This window comes from Petaurus breviceps, unplaced genomic scaffold (genome assembly GCF_028583685.1).
Source record: "Petaurus breviceps papuanus isolate PSGF00001 unplaced genomic scaffold, PetGlider_PUasm1.0 90535, whole genome shotgun sequence".
NCBI classification, from domain to species: Eukaryota; Metazoa; Chordata; class Mammalia; order Diprotodontia; family Petauridae; genus Petaurus; species Petaurus breviceps.
The window spans coordinates 1,952,172-1,972,265 of record NW_027187270.1 but is presented as its reverse complement, the minus strand read 5'-3'; the positions used below and the strand labels follow the sequence as shown (position 1 = coordinate 1,972,265).

Here is a 20,094-nt window from a genome sequence, read left to right as displayed (position 1 = left end):
AGACCATCTACTGTTAGAGATCATTATTTTACAGCTGAGGGAACTGAGACCCAGTGAGGGATATTGACTCTCCCAAAGTCACAAAGGTAGGAAGTATCAAAAGTAGAAATCAAACCCAGACCCTCTAGTATCCACAGCCAGGGTTCTCTGCCTCCTTTGTGGACTACTTTAGAAGGAAAGGAGGTGATTTCAATTCAAAACAGCAACTGTCCTTCAAGACTGTTAAGGCCCTACTCATTCTGCTTTCTCCTATGCCTGCTGGAAACTCACCTGTCTATGTCAGCTTAGCCAAAGGGCACCCAGATAGGGAGTCAGGAGATCTAGGTTCCAGTCCTGGTTCTAACCACTTACTAGCTGTGTGACCATCAGTAAGTCATTTCTCCCTCTGGGCCTCGTTTCCCTACCTGTAAAATCTAGACAATAATCCTGGCTCCATTCTTGCTCACTGATAGATTTTTATCATATGTCATAGGATCATAAATGCAGAGCTAGAAAGGACCTTAGAAGTCCCCTACTCCAATCCTCTCATTTTACAGAGGAAGAAATTAAGGTCCAGAAAGGTGAAGGGACTTCCCCCCCCCCCCAAGGTTGAACAGATAGTGTACTAAGTAGCTGAGCTGAGATGAAATATTCTAAGTGGGAGCTCTTTAGTGAGACAAGTTCCCTTTTATTAAAAACATTTCTTAAGAGAGCAAGGGTAATTTCAGACAAGAATTTAGGACTTCTTTAATACAGACTAAGGTCGCTTTTAAAATAATCATAAAAGTTGACATTTCTAAATGCTTCAACGTTTACCAAATTCTGTGCATCTTTTGTCTCTATCTGAGAGGCAGGTACTAGTCATATCCTTCCCATTTTACAAATGAGGAAACTGAGACACAGAGAGGTATAGTTATTTGCCCGTGGTCACACAGCTAGAAAAGTAGCAAAAGCAGGCTCAGCACTGAACTTCCCGGAGAGGGTTCTGGGACAGTACTCTAGCACTCCACTAGGTGGCAAGATGACACCATCGAAGAAATAGACCAGCCTGGGGTTGTGTGGTGGTTTCTTGGACTTTGGCAGTACTTTGGGTAGAAGTGGTCCTATCAAGGACATCTTCCTCTGGGAGGGAGTCAGCGGTAGAATAAATTTACTAGATGTCCAGCTCAAGGGAAATGACCCTGACTTCTATGAGGGGCTTGGCTTGGGTTGTGTCCTATGACACAACCATTTCTGGTTCCCATTTCTGGCCCCTTGGCCTCAAGCTAAGATACTAGGCCATATTTTTATAAGCTTATACGGGGTGCAGTGAATAGGGTGTTGGACGTGGGGCTGGTATGCCCTGAGGACCATCCTCCCTCGGATGCTTTCTAGCTGTGTGACCATGGGCAAGTCACTTAATCTGTCTCAGCCTGAGTTTCTCCTTCTAGAGAATGGGAATAATAATCACACTTAGCTCCCAGGGTTGTTGTAAGGATCAAAATGAGATAAACCAAAACACAGAAAATGTTTTGCACCTCTCAGAGTGCTATATAAATGCTGGCTACTATTATGTTGGGCAGAGAAACCTAGAGCAGAAGTATGGATCCACTCCCCCAGCCCACAACACTCCTGTGTGTAGCCCAAATCAGATTTAAAATAGAATTAGAAAATATTTAACAAAATCAATCAAAATACAATGAAACATAGATAACACTACATTTTAAAACTAAGTCTATATGCGGCCCACAGAGATCCTTATGTAAGAATTAATGACTTCTATCTCTTTTTGAGCTTGATGCCACTGGCCTAGAATATAGCCCATGCTTGGGGAGAGCCGGACAGGGGCCTGGGGAGCTAATCCCAAGTCAGAGCTCCCCTTTTCTCCAGCCTTTTCCCTGTCTACATCTCTCTGCTCCTGCTATAGTTCTTTTCATCTCTGTGGGCTGGCCTGGTGGAACACTGGGGTGGGAGAGAAGAAGGAAGACATCATTCAAATGACTGAACAACAACAAAAATGAACTTAATCTTATGTATGTATGCTATGCATTAAAAGTCATTATCTAAGATGTGGGCCATGGGCTTCACCAGTCTGACTGCCCGAGGGGTCCATGACACAACAAAGGTTCAGAACCCCTCCCCAAATGTTCCCCAGTGGCACAGAAGATTTGTGGCCCAGAGATCAAACCGAAGGATTCCCTGTCGATGGGGTTCTCCACGTGCTGTATACAGATGACACTGTACTCATCACATAGAGCCCCAGAACAAGAACACGCCAAAAGTCTCACCTCAGGGAACCCCACAGTGACTGCAAAAGGCTGCTCTAACTATCTGCAATGGACCAAAGTGGGGGGAAATGTGCATTGCCCAGGTGATGCCATGCAGCTGGACAGAGTCCAATAATTCAGTTATCCCTCTCTTTGCTGATCTCTCTCTATAATGTGCATTTGTCGGATAAGCATCGTAGAGGGTGGGTGGCATGTAGATCTTTCCATTCTTATTCTACACTACCTATGGGTGAAGGGCATGGTCTGTGGGACTCTGTGATGCTGCTCCTAACAATTCATGCAGGTACTTTCTTAGATCTTCCATCTCTGAGTCTTTTGGGAAGAAGGGCAAGAAAGGGAGGAAGGAAAGAAAGAAGGGAGGAAGGAAATGGAATAAGGAAGGGAAGGAAGGAAGGAAGGAAGGAAGGAAGGAAGGAAGGAAGGAAGGAAGGAAGGAAGGAAGGAAGGGAGGGAGGAAGGAAGGAAGGAAGGAAGGGAGGGAGGAAGGGAGGGAGGAAGGAAGGAAGGAAGGGAGGAAGGGAGGGAGGGAGGAAAGACCAGGAGGAGGGGGATGGATTTATTAAGTATATACTATGTTCCAGGCACTGCACTAGGTATTTTAAAAATATTATCTCATTTCATCTTCACAACAACCCTGGGGGAGGTAAATGCTATTATTATCATCCCATTTTAGAGTTGATGAAACTGAAGCAAACAAAGGTTACATGACTTGCCCAGAGTCACAGAGCTCAGAAGTGCCTAATGTTGGATTTGACCTCAGATCTTCCCTGATTTCCGGTCCAGTGCTCTTTCCATTGCACCAGATACCTGCCTTTTTTTTTCAAGCAATCGGGGTTAAGTAACTATACCAAGGTTACACGGCCAGTTATTTCTGGGTGTGGTGCTAAGTATCTGAGCCCAGATTTGATCCCCAGGTCATCCTGACACTGGAGCCCCGTGCTCTTACTCGCTGAGCCACCTGGCCGCTCCTTAGCTAGCTGCCTTTCAAGCAGGCCAGGAACTGTTGAGGCGCATTCTGGGTAGGGCTCCTCCAGCACATATTAGTCTTTAGGGTGAGTTTTTGCTTCAAACAACCCTTCCTTTCTGCAGATCCTGAATAGTCACCAAAGTGGAACTTTTCTGAAGCTACCAGCACATCAGAGGACAGAAAGTTCTTGTCATGGTCTCAGCTACCACTGTCTTCTAGTTTCCTGTAAACTTCTCCATGGTAGCATAAATGATCAGGATAGCCAGGTAGCAAGCCCCAACTTACTGCCTTCAGTCTTTGGCTATTACCTTCAGTAGGCTGGGCTTGGTCCTAAGCAACAATGACTCACTAGAGACATTTGCCAAGCCCAGATAAACCAGTGCCAAGGTGCCCACCTTCTTGTTTACATCCATGACTTTATAGGTCATCCTCTTCACTTTGGCCACAACATTCTAACCTCAAAACAAATTAGTCCCAGAACTGAGTAGGAGAAAGAGATCCAGCTGGATCTCATTTGGGAAACTTCACTGCTTTCAGTGATCCTAAGCTGCTTCCTGCTGCAAATCCGTCTCTTTAACACCAATATTCTCCTGGCAGTGCTCTGTGGCCAAGAATCATGGAACAATGCAATCTTGAAATAATCAAAATGACAAGTAGCCCAAAGGGCAATGGAAAAAAGTCTGCTAGATGTGAACACGCTCTATGGCAGAGGATCAGGGATGGCTTCTTCACCAGAGTAGTTTAAGCAACATGACCCAGGCCATGTGTGTTTTGTTCCTACCAAGCCCCAACTGCTTCCTTCCCGCTGAACTCAGTGGCTCTAACACTCTCCACAGCTCTTTCCCACTCCCAGCAAAACTCATTTCCTTGATTTTTGGCAGAGATGCAAGAGATTTTCAGGAAACCTTGAAACCTAAAAAAATATTGAAGCTTAAAATAAAAAACTTTTTACAATTAAAAATAAAATGACTGAATAGTGACCAACTAAACCAATTAAGAAGGCAGACAACAGATGGAAAAGCTATGCCCTAGGGCTGATGCCACACATGAGATAGTAAAAGAACCCAAGGCAAGCCAACAGGGCATCAAGGAGATCATCTGGAGGATGGCAAAGCAAGGGTAATTGCAGCACAACATGAAAAGACATCACAACCTTCACTAGTGAAGGGAAAACCCAAGCTGGGAAGATCAGGGATGGCTGGTTGGCTGGAAGAATGAATGAATGAATGAATGAATGAATGAATGAATGAATGAATGAATGAATGAATGAATGAAAAAGCAATTATTAAGTGCTAAAGGATAGGGATACAAATATGAGTCAGTCTCTGATCTCAAGAAGCTCGCCCTTTAGTAGGGAGAGACAGTGCATAGGAGGGTATGGCTTTTCGGCTGATGACAAAGCTTGGAATTATGAGGGTGCAGCTAATTGAAATATCTAAGTAAATCAAGGAAGATGGAAATACACATGCTATTTTTTTTTGATGCTGGGGAATATTCCTTGTATAGATCTGAAAATCATTTGTTAAGTCAGATGACAGAACATATGCAAAGTACTCTTGAGAACCTTAAGATGCATTATAAATGTTAGCTATTACCATCATTAGCTCAGGCACCTAAGGATGCATTGTGTGTAACTTGGTATATTCATGAAACGATCACGTCTGGTTTATGAAAAGCACAGTTTATTCAGACAGTAATTCCACATTGACGAAATTGGTTGTGAAATGATGAATCTTTTGTTTCATTTTTTAATATTTATTCCACATTTATGTCATATTCCCAGATCCTTTACCAATGTTACAGAAAACACAAACAAACAAGCAAATGAAATCAGAATCACTAACGTTATCGAATAGGGAAACAAAGAAAGTACATCTACCATCCATCAGCATAGATTACAGCAAAAACTAACGCTGTGACAAAACCAAAGAAAATTGCTAGAAAATAGCATGCATCATACTCTTCAAATCAGTAAAATGTGTTACTACATACAGTGCAATGTACAATGTTGTAAGGTAGGGAAATGCAAATTCTTTTTTGAATATTGTGGATGGATAATGGTTTTGTAATAGTAATGCTTCTACTAAGCTATTACAGGGTGGGTCAGGAAGACATTTATGGATGTTGGCAATGATGTATAGTATAATTCTTTGATTGGGATAATGGTTCCTTTGGTCAAAATAGAAAAAAAGTTGAACACAAAAGTACAAGACAAAGGCAAATGAGACTTCTCATATATCTTAGCAACGTTTAGATGGAAATTAGATTTAAATGCAGTCTACTCTGCTCCCAAATCTTGATTGTTTGATGCAATTTCCTATGAAAGGCTACTCAGGAGGTGTCCTCTTAAACAACAAACCTATTTTTAGTGGTGGAGCCACTCTTATTAGTTGTCTCTACATGGGCCTGGTGACCAATGACTAACTTTGGAGGAAGTCCTAACTTTTCCTTGCATACCTCCCCTATGTGTTAACAGTACCTCTCTTTTCTCAGACATCACCTCTGTTTTCACTAGTCCACCTTGCTACCATATTCCCTTTATCTCTGACATTCACAACAGCTCCATATCCAACATCACTGTAGAATTCCAATAACACCCCAAGAAAACACAGCAGCACCTCTTGCCAAAATTGATGTCGCTTCATCTCTGCTCTAATGTAATTAGCCATCTTCATCCTCATTTGTTGTGTGTTTTTTCCTGGTCTTCCCAAATAGGTTTGATCCCATCCTTAAAAAGTGAGCATTCAAAGCTAGATGTACATGATTGTGTAAAGGCCAGAAGTCTCCCACAGTATCAAACTTAGAGATCAGATGAAGGTTTGCTTGCCAAGTTTTGCTCTTACCATTTTAGCATTCAGGGGTGGTGACCTCCTGGGCAGTTTCCCTTTCTTCTTCCACAGGTTGGGGCCAGAGATAGGAATGATGATGGTTTCCAGGTCCACAGTCACCATCTTAGATTTATCTAATGAATTGTTTACATAACTCTGAGGGGTCGAACCTCTCCTAGTCTGGCCAGTATAGGAAAAAAAGCAAGCCCTGAGAAAAGAAGCTATAGTACATCCCAATCTTGCCTAGATGTGGTCTCTTTTCAGCTACTATCTCCATTGCCACAGGCCCTAATCTGCTGGATTCTGTTGTGTTTCCATTGCCCGATTCTGCCCCCCAGACAGCTCAGAGCAATTGACATTTGTTCCCACTGAATCTGATCTTGTTGCTTTCAACCCAGTGTTTTATTTTTTTCTCTCTTTTTATTTTTTAGTTTACATAATTCATTTCCACAAGATTTTGAGTTACAAATTTTCTCCCCATTTTTCCCCTACCCACCACCCCAAAACAGCATTCCCAACGAATATCCCCTCCCCCAACCTGCTCTCTCCCATATCTTCCCCCATTCCCCCTCCGACTTTCCAGTAGGGCATGGTGGATCTCTATGCCCCAGTGCCTGTATATCTTATTTCCCAATTACATGTAAAATAATAATAATATGAATATATATTTTTAAACATTTGATTTTAAAACTTTGGATTCCAGATTCTTTCCCTTCCTCCCTTGTCACCCACCTTCACTGGGAAGATAAGCAATTCAATATAGGTGGTACATGGGTAACTATGCAAAACATTTCCATAGTGGATATATTGTGAAAGACTGACTATATTTCCCTCCATCCTATCCCACTCCCCACTTGTTCTATTCTCTACTTTGATCCTGTCCCTTTTCAAAAGTGGGTGCTTCCAACTTTCCTCCCCCCCACCTGCCCTCCCTTCCATTATCCCCCCTCTTTTCCCCTTCCCCTCTACTCTCCTGTAGGGTGAGATACCCTATTTAGTGTGTATGTCATTCCCTACCTAAGCCAAATTCAATGAGAATAAGGTTGACCCATTCCTTTTTGCATTCCTGTTCTTCCCCTCCATTGTAACAATTTTCCCTTGCCTCTTCTATATGAGATGATTTATCCCATTCTGTCTCTCCCCATCTCCTCTCATTATACTCCTCCCTCACCTCTTAATTTCACCTTTTAAGTACCATCCATTCAATTGGCCCTGTGCCCTCTGTCTATGTATATCTGTAGACATATATACACACTCACATATGCCCATATACCCACCTATATATGTATGTATACATACACACATACACACACACATTTCTATTCCTTTCAACTATTCTAATACTGAGAAAAGTTTCATAAGCTACAATTATCATTTTTCCATGTAGGAATATAAGTTTTTCAACTTTGATAAGTTCCTTATGATTTCTTTTCCCTGTTTACTTTCTCAAGCTTCTCTTGCTTCTTGTATCTGAATGGCAAATTTTCTATTCAACTCTGGTTTTTTCATCAAGAATGCTTGAAAGTCCTCTATTTCACTGAATGACCATATTTTCCCCTGAAACATGATATTCATTTTTGCTGGATAGGTGATTCTTGGTTTTAATCCCAGCTCCTTTGACCTCCAGAATATCATATTCCAAGCCCTTCGATCCCTCAGTGTAGAAGCTGCCAGATCCTGGGTTATCCTGATTGTGTTTCCACAATATTCAAATTGTTCCTTCCTAACTGCTTGTAATATTTTCTCCTTAATCTGGGAACTCTGGAACCTGACTATAATATTCCTAGGAGTTTTCTTTTTGGGATCTTATTCAGGAGGTGATTGGTAGACTCTTTCAACCTCTATTTTGCCCTCTTGACTCTGTCCCCCTCAACCCAGTGTTTTAGACTGTGGATTATTTTGGGTCTTGGCCATCTATTCAGTTTAATTTAAAATGTTTAATGACTACTTTGATATTACTTACCTTTCTTAGGTCTCTACCATCCATTCTAGTTATGTCTTTTTCTAAGCTATTGGTCAGAATACCATGTGGCCCAGGCCATAGGATAGAGTTCTGTGGCCTTCTACCAGGTACTTTCTTCTGGCTGGTTGTTGGTCACTGATGAATACTTCTTGGGTATGGCTGTTTAACCAGCTGTGAATCCATCCAAGTGGTTTTATATAATCACATATCTCTCCATCTTGGCACAAGGGAATCAGGGGAGGAAATGTTCAGAAAAAAAATGCTCTGACATTTTATAGGAACCTGTTTTGTTTAGATCTTAGCAGTGGCAAGATGGGTGATAGCTGCTGGTCTCCAGGAGAGTGAGGTCTGGAGCCACTGAGTGATAAGCAACATTCTTAGTATTGAAGGCATATGGCCTGTTTCCAGTTCATGTCGCTCTGATTGGAGAGAATGGAGTCATGGATCTCACACGAGCCATGGTGTGCTCTGTTGGAGGTCAGTAAGCCTAGAGCTGATAACTCCATACAAGAAAACTGGTTCTCCTGCTAGCAGACATTGCCAGGGACAATGGTTTTCTGGAAAACCATTCATTACACCTATTCTTAATTAAAATAATCCTCTGGCCAGCAGGAACCAAGGCTTCAGGACACAGAAGACTGGAAATTAGGATGCAGCTTCAGAGAGGGCTGTAAGTTTCTTGGGTAGACACTAATTCTGCCTATAACATTCAAAGCATTTTCATCACAGTAACTCATTTATACAGTATGTCCCAAAAATCTTAATACAGCTTTAAGCTTAAGTTTAAAAGGGACAGGAAGGGATAGGAATACAAATGAGACAGTCTCCAATCTCAGGGACTAAGCTTAAGCTTAAAAGCTGCACTAAGACTTTTGGGACATCCTCCATAGCACTTTAAAGTCTATGACCCTGGGAAGTAGGTACTAGTGAGGCCTAGGGGACCCTTATCAGGATAATTTTTTCAAATGTATAAAATGCATATTTTAAAAAGGAAACAAATTACATTGAAATACAGTTATTAAAATATCTTTTGATACATTCACAGACAAAAAGTGCTATTAGTCCCACTTTACAATGAAGGATATTACAGCTCCCATGATATGAGATTTGCACTATTGACCCAGTCCTAGAGTTCAAGTCCAAGCATCTGCCAACTCCAAGTCTGACCCTGGAAACAAAATGACCTGGGGCCTGCTGCAATCAAACCTTTTTAGAGAGAACGAATGGGCATCCATCTGCAAACTCAGCACGTGGGAATAATAATAGCTAATAGCTATAGAGTGCTTTTTAGTTTGCAAAATGCTATATGAACATTATTGCATTTGAAGTCAGGCATTATTATGCCTCTTTTACAGATGAGAAAATCGAGGCACAGACAAATGATGGGACTGGTCACCCAGCAAGTAAGTATCAGAGGTAGGATTTGAACCCGGGTCTTCTGACCCCAAATCTAGCATTCTGGCCATTATAACAAAAGAGAAAGGAGAGGATAAAAGGGAGAACATTTTTAGTCATGATCCCATTTGGGGTTTTCTTGCCAGAGACATTGGAGTTGTTTATCATTTCCTTCTCCAGCTCATTTTACAGATGAGGAAACTGAGTCATTGAGGGTAAAGTGACTTGCCCAGGATCAACTAGCTAGTTAAGTGTCTGAGACCAGATTTGCATTCAGGAAGATGAGTCTTCTCATCTTCAAAATTCTGGAGCTCCTGGTATAACATCAGAAGTTTCTTTGGAACATTGCTCTAAAGGAGGTGCTCTCAAATGAATTTTTAATATTAACAGCTAGTTATATATTACATGTCTTGTTCATGAAGATTTTAGTTAAGAACATAGAGTCATACTTCCTTGAAATTAGGATCCTAGGATCTTAGATCTGGAACTGGAAGGAAACTTAGAAGTCATCTTGTTTATTTTACAGAGAAATGCAGGGACTTGTCCAGGGTCTTACAGGCAGCAAGGAGCAGAGCTAGGGTTTGAACTCATATCCCATGGCTCCAAGTTCAGTGCTCTTCTCAATGGAAGGGTATAAGAGAAAGAGCTAAGAGTAAGCAGATCCTGTTTAGAAGCTGGGTAACTCTGGGTAAGTCCCTTCTCTCTGGGCCTCAGGTTCCCCATCTGTAAAATGGGTAGGTTGGACAAAGTCATCTAGTTGGGGTCCTTCCAGCTCTTCCATGCAAGACAGAGCACAAACAACAGTTAATGATCAGAATCTCTGTTCATCCAGTAAGTGAAGGAAAGGTGGTGGCACAGGGGCCAGAATCCTAGGCAGTTATAGCCATTTTGTTGACCACAAACATACAATAGTGGTTCTCACCTTTTACTTCACATGAAACTTCATAGGATCACAGGTGTAAAGCTGGGAGGGACCTTAAAGGCCATTTGATACATATACCCCCATTTCATAAATGAGGAAACTGAGGTCCAGAGAGGTTAAGGGACTTGCCCATGGTCACACAGCTAGTAAAGAGTACAGGAAGGATTTGAACCCAGGTGTTCTGAGTCCAAATGTACTATGCTCGTTACTGCACATTGCCTTTTATGGTGTCATAGAAACTTCAGCAGAAACCCTGCAGTAGAATCTTTTAATATTATTTTGTAAAATCCCTTCCACTACTCCTACTACCAAATGACTTTAAGGCCAATTTTTAGAAAGCCTATTGTGTAATAGACTTTCTTCTTTGACTGGCTTCCAACAAAGAAAGCACATACTTAGGAGAATGATTCTCTCCGCACCTCCTTTCATCTCTTTCAGGCTCAGGCTTTTCATTTCAGAATTATTGGTTAGAACATGAAAAGGAGGCTCTCTGAGAATCATAGGTATTTTCTTCCTCAAGCTGATCCTCTCCAGGCACTGTGGAGGGGGCCATGCAGGACAGACTGTAAGAACTGGTTCTTTTGCCATTTGAAGTATGCCCAAGATGACCCCCAAACCCCAAACATCTTTGATCCCTGGACAGGCAGCAGCAGGAGAGGCTTCAGGACTGGCCTCAGCTCCTTGATACTGGCCTGATCTTCCCAACTGAGGTGAAAAACAGTTCCAATTGGTGGTAGAGGCTCATAGAGACACTAAAAGGGAAGGAGGGCCAGACCACTATTGCTCAGGTCATGCTGAGTTCTCCATATCACTGACCTGAAGGAAGGCCTGGTTTGTCCTACAATGATGATGTAAGAAACCTAGGATATCATGAAACCGGATGGGCAGTAGTAGCTGGTGAAGAGGATAGATAACATTGTACTTGAAATCCAAGAAGGACCTAGGTTTAAATCTTACCTTTTACATTTGCTCCTGGTGAGATCCTGGGCAAGGTATGAGATCATAGATTTAGAGTTAGAAGAGACCTCCAAGATCATCTAGTTCACCCACTTTTCTATAGAGATGAGGAAACTGAGGCCCAAAGAGATCAACTTCCTCATTTATAAAATGGGGACACTTATATTCACCCCACTGGGTACTTATGAGGCCCAAAACAATCTATCTATGTAAATGCATTCTGTGTACCCTAAAGCCCATAGGGGCCGCTGGGTGGCACTGCAGTGGACAGAGTGGCAGGCCTGGAATCAGGAAGACCTGAATTCAAATTCCACCTCAGAAACTTACTAGTTGTGGGACCCTGGGCAAATTACTTCACCCTACTTGCTTCAGTTTCCATATCTGTAAAATGAGTTGGGGAAGGAAATGGCAAACCACTCTAGTATATTTGCCAAGAAAACATCAAATGGGGTCACAGAGGGTTGGATACAACTGCAATGATTGCACAACAACAAATTGCTATAGATATGTCTCTTCTTCTTACCTGTTCCCACCTGACCAAGTTGAATCATGGAGAGTATGGTAAAGGTGGTTTCAAAAGGAGTTTGCAAGAGCTACTGGGCTGGGCTGGGACAAGGCCCCTTCGGCTAGCTTCCCAAGCTGTGCTACCCAAGGATTTGGAGGGAGGTGGGGTTTCTGAGATCTAAGTGAGAGGACCTCCATGTAGTAATGCACCAGTTAGGGAGAGGAACCTTATGGTCTGTTTACTGGCACAAGTGAGAGGTTCCCTTCCATCCCCCAGAAAATGGACCACTTTCTCTGATACCAGATCCTGCTGCTGGAGTCTCCAAGTGACCTCATAGGAGAAGTGGATGGATCCTGTGTTCCTGGGATTTCTACTTTTTACACTGGAGACACTTGGTTTAGGGGTGGCCTGTTAATGTTACTATTTTCTCTTTGGCACTTAAGCTGCAAAAGGGGCCTTGCTACTGGATAGGGGGAGGAGAGGGGAAAGGGAGGCTCTGTTTTAGCAAAAGAATAGCTTAGAAGGTGAGAAGGTTATATGGGTCAAGGAATTAAACTAGCCAAGAGCTCTGAAGAGCATTGTTGCTCCCTAGCCCTGGCCCAGGGGTAGCAAGAAGAGGGGAGAGGAAGAAGGAGGTGGTTGCTTCTCAAAGTTCAGTGCTAGAGCACCAGGTTCTCAAAGTGTGGTCTGAGGAACTCTAGAGGTCCTCAAGAACCTTTTGGGGATCTGTGAGGTCAAAACTATTTTCAGGATAATACTAAGATGTTTTAACTTCTAATATAGTAAATGTTGATATATATGACCCACATAAACAAAATTTCTTTCTCTTGGTGGGGGGCGTGTGGAATTCTCAATCTTTAATAGTGTAAAGAGAGTAAGACCAATTTGAGAACTGCTGGACTAGAGTAATAAGGGAAAAGAGAACGAGGGGGAAAGAATCAGGGTTCCTGCCAAAGAGAAGAATCAGAGCTAGATGGGAACCCAAAGATGAATGACGGGGTAAAGCTAACTTTTGCCAGGGACAGAGTGTGGGTGCAGGGAGGGGACTCTGCTGATACACCTGTATGTTAAGGAGAAACACCAAATGTGGCGGGGAATTCAGGACATCAGCATGACACCAAGGGAAGAGGAGCAGAATTGTAAGTGCGAAGGAGAGGAGGGTGCCATGTGGCCCCCTGGGTAAGATGCTAGGGAGAACTCAAACTCCACCTGTTCAATGAAGCAATTTCCTAAATCTAGGATTCCTCCCATTTTCTTTGTGATGTTGGACAGCCATGAGAGCAGTTGAGGGGCTACAATTTCTCATGCCAGTTAGTGCCACTCAAAGGATGACACCTTGATGGCTTGTTCAGAAGCCCTTCTGGCTTTTTTTTAACTGTACCCACAGTCACTTCATCCCAACTTATCAAGGCTCCTTAGAAATCATGCTATCTTTGCTCTAGAGCTGGAAGGCACCTCCGAAACCATCTGGTCCATCCCATAACTTTACAGTTGAGGAAACTGAGGCAAAGGGAGACTAGGTGACTTGCTCAATATCACAGTTAGGTCAAGCCTAGTGCTGCTTGTACATTTGATCCCTTTTTATGAACATTTATAGATATTAAAAACCTCTGTTGAAAGATACTAAATTGTAAGACTGGTAGAGATGTTTCCATTGTTTTTTTTTAATGTAACAAATTTAGCCTCCTAGCTGGGGTAGGTGGGAAGGGGACTCATAATTGGTTGTGATTTCAAGGAGAAGTATTAAAGAAAGGATGCAAATGAATTCCCATGACATTTACACTTCATATACTAAATGTAATTTCTAGAGATGGAAGTTTTCTTTTTGAAACCATTTTAAAAGTTGCTTAAAATAAAGGTGTTGAATGTTGATGCAAACAGCAAAATGTGTGCTAACAACCAGTCTGTGTGGTATCATCTGGGTACTTTGTTTTCTACTACATTTAGTCAAACTGTGGTGAAAAATCAAAGCTCTTGCTTGACACTCAACTCCATTGATTTCTGAGGAATGAGGTAACTGGTTTATTGTAGTGTGTCACTGAAAGCACAGACCACCCATTATTGATGGAACTTAGGACAGAATTTGAAAAAGCATTGGACTTTGAATCACAAGACTTCCCCCATTCTGTCATTTGCTAACAGGCCCCCCGGTTTTCTTATCTGTAGAATGGGGGCATGATGACTTACCCTTGCCTATGCTTCCCAGGGTTATTTTATGGGTGCTTTGTGTGAAGTAGCAGAAACTGTCCCAGATTTGGAGTCTGGAGGCTCAGGATGAAATCCCAGCCCTGCCTGCCCTGTGTCACCTTGGGAAAGTCATTTCCCTTCTCCAAGTAGCAGGTCTGGCCTCTTGCTTCCAGCCCTACAGCTGTGACCCTACAAAATGGGAAGCATCAGGCCACTGTGAGCTGAGAGGTAGTGAGTGTGATGTTAATGGATAGATGGGCATCAAGTCAAGCCTCTGATACATACTAGCTGGGTGACCTTGGACAAATCATTGAATTTTTCAGTAACCCAGGCAATTCTTTAAGCTTATAAATTACAGAGGATAGAAGGAAGGAAGGAAGGAAGGAAGGAAGGAAGGAAGGAAGGAAGGAAGGAAGGAAGGAAGGAAGGAAGGAAGGAAGGAAAGAAGGAAGGGAGGGAGGGAGGAAGGAAGGGAGGAAGGGAGGGAGGGAGGGAGGAAGGAAGGAAGGAAGGGAGGGAGGAGGAAAAGGAAGATTTACTAAACACCTACTATGTGCAAGGTAACATGCTAAGTACTTTACAAATATTATTTCAATTGATCCTCACAACAGCCTTGAGAAGTAGGTGTTATTATTGTCTCTGTTTTACAGATGAGGAAACTGAGGCAGACAGAGGTTAAGTTGCTGAGGGTCACACAGCTAGTAAGTGTTTGAGCTCTGATTTGTACTGAGGTCTTCCTGACTTCAGGCCAGCATTTTATTCACTGTGCCAACTAGTTGACCTGTACTGTTAGAGAGAGTTGCCACATTTAGAGTTTCCCACAGTGATAAAAACTCAAACCTGGACCTTGATTTCAATGTCCCCCATAACTCACCACTGGAACTCTTAGATCTTTTGAAGTAATAGCATACTTCTATTTAATGTGCTACCCTCCCTAGTCTTGAGCACACTTGGATGCATTTACTAGGGCAGACCAGTAAGAGAGAATTCTTGCTGGAGTGGGTGGAGCTTGGAGGAGGAAAGGCCAGAGGGCCACTTATCTGATATCAAAAGTCTTGGGGTTAACTCCTAATGGGGCTCAGGAGGGACTGAATCCCTGAACTTTAGACTGCTTCAGCCTTTGAGTCAGAGACACTGCCACCTTGTTGTAAGTTGTAGGTGCAACCACTAGAGGGCTGGCTAAGGCCGAGAGAGAGTAGACAGGATTCACCCGAGGTCAGGGAGCTAGTGGCCAACTCCCAGGCTGGTGCCATCTTGGGCCACAGAGGGCCAGATGGATGCCTGGGGATGAAGCTGCCATTCTCTTTAGGATTCCAAGCTTCTAGCCGTTTACTTACCAAATACCCCCTACATTGCACCTTGGGTACTTGATTTCTCTAAATTCATGTATTTATTGATCCTGGAAGACCAGAGCTGAAAGAGCCCCAGGGAACTGGTGCAAGCCTCCTGAGGAGTCTCCCATTCTCAGGACCTCATGGAGGGGCCTTTTTGCTGGGAGTCCAAGGAACAAAGGGTTACCCTGCCCCTGTGCTCATTTCTACCTGGCTTGTGGCGGTCCCTACTATGTCACCATATCCTCTACTGGACTGCTCCTTGGGGCAGGGCCAGCTCTTGGCCTAGCTGGGAAGTTGAATCTAGGTTTAGCAAGTTTTACCAATATGATCCATCACACAGGATAGCGAGCTGCTACCCATTCACCCAAGACTGCAATTTCTTTGTAGTAAGGAGGATCTTCTCCATGTGTAAGGCTCTCAAACCCTTCCCCCTACACCCCCCCCCAGCTCAAAACTAATCACTAGATCATAGGAGCTAGAACTGGAAGGGGCCTCAGAGACCATCTAGTTTAACCCACTCTTTTTACAGAGGTACCTAGGTACAGAGGTGGTGCAGTGGTTAGAGCACTGGGCCTGCAGTCAGGAAGCTGTTGTTCATTCATTTCAGTTGTGTCTGACTCTCTGTGACCCCATTTGGGGTTTTCTTGGCAGAGATACTGGACTGGTTTGCCATGTCGTTCTCCAGCTCATTTTATAGATGAGGAAACTGAGGCAAACAGGGTTAAGTGACTTGCCCAGGGTCACACAGTCAGCAAGTGGTCTGAGGCCAGATTTGAAGATCAGTCTTCCTGACTCTAGGCCCAGAGCTTTATGCACTATGGAGCCACCTAGCTGCCAGAGTCAGTACAACCTGGGTTCAAATCCAGCCTCTGAAACTCACTAGCTGTGTGACTGAGCAAATCACTTAACCTCCCTCCACTGCAGTTTCCTCCTCTGTAAAATGGGGACAATAATAGCACCTACCTCCCAAGGTTGTTGTAAGGAAACGACAAAGCAGTTTGCAAATCTCAACATACTATGAAAATACTAGCTATTATTATTAGAGGAATAAGCTGGGTCCCAGGAAAGTGACTTGCCTAAGGTAATACAGTAGGACAGGCAGGATTTGAACCCTGAGCCTCTGACTCCAAAGCCAGCACCCTTTCCACTGCACCACATTGCCTCCATTGCCTCCAGTTGGACCTACCTGACTTCCTCTTGAGCCACAACTGACCAAAGTTCTGTGATTTTTGATATCTCTCTCCTTCTCCAGCCTCAGTTTCCTTTTATGCACTATGAGGTATTTGGATTATCTTCTCTCTGAGGTCCCTTCCAGTTCAAACAGTTCTCAGATTGTTTTAGAGCAGCCAGAAACACATGGCACTCTAATTAATTACTTAATTAACACGAGGGCTAGGAAGAGGACCTGGGATTTCCCAGGCACCTCAACCATCCCTGCACCTCAGCCTTGAACGGCTGCTTGGGGCCCTGAGGGGTCAAGTGGCTTTTTCCGTCATGCACCAAAAGCCAGTATGTGTGAGAAGTATAACTTGAATCCAGATCTTCCTCATCCCAAGGGCAGTCCTCCATCCATTATGCCATGGCTTACGATTGCTTTATACACATTATCCAGTGCCCCAAGAGCCCCAGTCTCTACCTTCTCAGCCCAACTCATTCAAGCAATCTCAGGAAAACTCCAAAACAAAAGATATTTTGAGGATTTTTTCTTTATTATCATCTTCCAAAATACTCTACACATCTTGTTAAAGCACGTCAGCACAACAAACCACAGCTGGTGATAGGAAAGACCACATGTACATAGAAAAGAGCAGAAAATAGTCTTATCTGACTTTCTTCACGGGCCACGTGCCCCCCTTAGAAAATACTTTAAAGAACAATTACAAAGGTATCCATTTTATATCATAGAAAACCAAATGAAAATTCACCTGGAATGCCAAGGTTTTACATGGAATGTTTCAATATATACAAGTTGGCTTACTCATATCCAGATGGATCACCAGCTTGGGTCAACTGAGTTTGAGGTTTTTGTACAAAGATTCTCCAAGTGCACAGCTGACTTCGATTTCAGAGGTCTAGAATTACATAGCAAACCAATTAGGCGTCGGGGCCCCTGGGAGCTTAGAGTACTACATCTAGCAGAGAAATACTCTAAAGGTAAGATAATAAGCCAAGTAAAACCTCAAACCATTGGTGAACGCCCAAAGGAGAAGAGAGAAGAAGCTTTAGGCCGCTGCCCCATCTCACCCCCAAGCTGCCCAAAGTGGAGCTCATTCCTATTTTTCCAAAGAAATCACTTCAACGGAATTCCAGGGCATGCCCTCAACACCCACCATGGAGGTAAAGACTGGATGTCAAAATGTACCTGAATAAAATTATTTAGGCACCACTGGTGTCTAAACTATTGGGCTGTTTCCACAAGTGGGATGGTGGCTTTCACCATGCCATGAGCTGGGTGAGAGCAGCTGCCCTTGTGGTGAGTCACTGGATTCCCTGGCCCAGTGCAGCCTAAGCTGACTAACCTTGGTTTGGGCCTTCAAAAGCCCTTGGTCCGATATACCACCAGTGGGCTATTTCAAGTGGATGGTTTGTCAATGGGGACAGAAGGAGGAGGGGAAGGGCATAAGTTAATGGGAAAGAGAAGCTCCCCACCATTATTCTACCCATCCATTCATTCAACAAGCATTTATTTGGTGACCACTTGGCGCTTGGTGATAGGGAGACAGACAAAAATGCTTGTCTTGTCTTGTTACTAGACTAGTACTCATCCCATCTTTTCCCCCTGTTGTTTATGCTTCCAGATGCTAGCACTAATCAATCAAAGCACAAGGACTGATTATTCACCCACCAGCAGAGAAGGAAGGTCTGGAACTAAGACAGAAAAAAAACAAAACTGCCATCTCTGCTGGGTGACAAGAGACATCATTGCCACACAGAAGAAAAAGTGTCACCTGGTATTCCAATCCCAGCATCTGATTTTGAGAATTTTGCCCAGTCTGCCCTGAACAAAAAAAATGAAGGCAGTTTGGCCGAACGACATCCAGCCTATGTGAGGCCAAGGAGCCCAAAGCTGGTGTTTTCTGGCCTCCAAGTCTCATGTTTTCTCTCTTTGCTTGCTCCTTTTTCATCTAAGTTCACTTTTCTAGGGGTGGACAAGGGGGAGGAAGAAGGGAATGGGCCGGGCCTTACCGGACCTTCGCCAGCCCTTCTCTGAGGGCTAGGCTCTGGGTGCTTAGGACACGGTTCAGCTTCCCTAGCTCCATCTGACCCATGAAGAATGGAAGAAAAAAAGGAACAATAAATACTAGACCCAAGCTCACTGAAAGATTTCTCTAACAAAACTAGGGTTGGAAATGATCTGCAAAGTCACCCCAAGATTCCTATATAGGTTCCTAAGTCACATCAAAGATACAAATACATCTAGCATAGACACACATAAGCTAGAGTTCCTGATTTTGCTGTTGTGGCCTCTCTCCCCTTCCTCCTCCACTGCCCCCAATGCTTCGTTCTGTCTCTGAAAGGAAAGTGAATGCTGACCATGAGTGTGGCTGGTGCGTGACAAGTATATTGGCATAACTCTAGATCAGGGGTGGGGAACCTGGGGCCTCGAGGCCACATGAGGCCTTCTAGGTCCTCAGGTGTGGCCTTTTGACTGAGTCCAAGTTTTACAGAACAAATCCTTTTATAAAGGGGATTTGTTTTGTGAAGTTTGGATTCAGTCAGAGGGCTGCACTTGAGGGCCTAGAGAGCCACATGGTTCCCCTCCCTGCTCTAGAGCAAGAAGACCATCTAGTCCAAATCCTTTATTTTCTAGAGGAGGAAACTGAGGCACATGGGGCAAAGTGATTTAGTCCAAGGTAAAACAGGGAGTGTCAGAAATGGAATCTGAGCCCAGGTTCTCTGACTGCCCAGCTAGTGCATGTGTCATGTCTACCATGACACACGTTATCTATACACCCCCCACCCCATAAACCAACACCCCTATGCTGTTGAGATGCACATTAAATCCACAAATGGCCACATTAACTGAACCATTCTCCACCTGTTTCCCTTCCTCTTTGTCTTAAATGGCATCAGATTGAATCTCAGGGGCTCGGACTTGGTCATCTCCATCAGTGGGCCATAGTGCCTTTATGAGGCAGACAATCAGCTCCCTGGAAAACTCTCCACTCCTGCCCACAGTCTGACAGTAATTTGTGATTTTGGCAGTAAGGGGTTGGGGCCCCATGGTGCCCATGGTACCTGCCTTTGTGCTAGTTGAGTATAGCACCCGTAGAAAGTGGGCAGGTGGCAAAGAGACCTGCCTGGTTAGATTAGAGAAAGCTTTTCTGAAGCTCAAGCTGTGGTTTCTATTGTCAACGGCTAACTGTAGGCAGCTCTCATAGGGCCACCTATGACCATCAGTAGAGGGCAGTCAGTCTTTACTATCATGCCAAATTTTACTGAATTGGAAAAGGTTGATGTGGAACAGGTTCCATGGGGACCACAAGCTCAGCACTGAAACCGAATGCTTGCCTTAGAGCAAATCGAACTCATGGTAGACAGTGGAGCCTAGTCAGAGGCCCTTGTTCAATGGGGTGGCCAAGAGAAATGGCCCATCATTCCTCAAATCCTTGACCTCCTATGGCAACTGAAAGGCAATCTTTTGGAAATGTTGGCTTGTTCAATCTATCAGCATTCCCACGCTTTAAAAAAAAAAATAGCCTGACTTGTCATAGCTAAACAAGAAATCAGGATGCCAAAGACTCAAATTCTACCTCCACTTGTACTTGGCTGTGAGACCCTGAAGAGGT

The 20,094-nt window shown here is 43.6% G+C and overlaps 1 pseudogene; it reads right to left on the bottom strand.

Moving 5' to 3' along the window:
- Nucleotides 1-4,899: 4,899 nt before the first annotated feature.
- On the bottom strand, nucleotides 4,900-6,054 carry LOC138142083 (eukaryotic translation initiation factor 4E pseudogene; annotated as a pseudogene).
- Nucleotides 6,055-20,094: the final 14,040 nt, after the last annotated feature.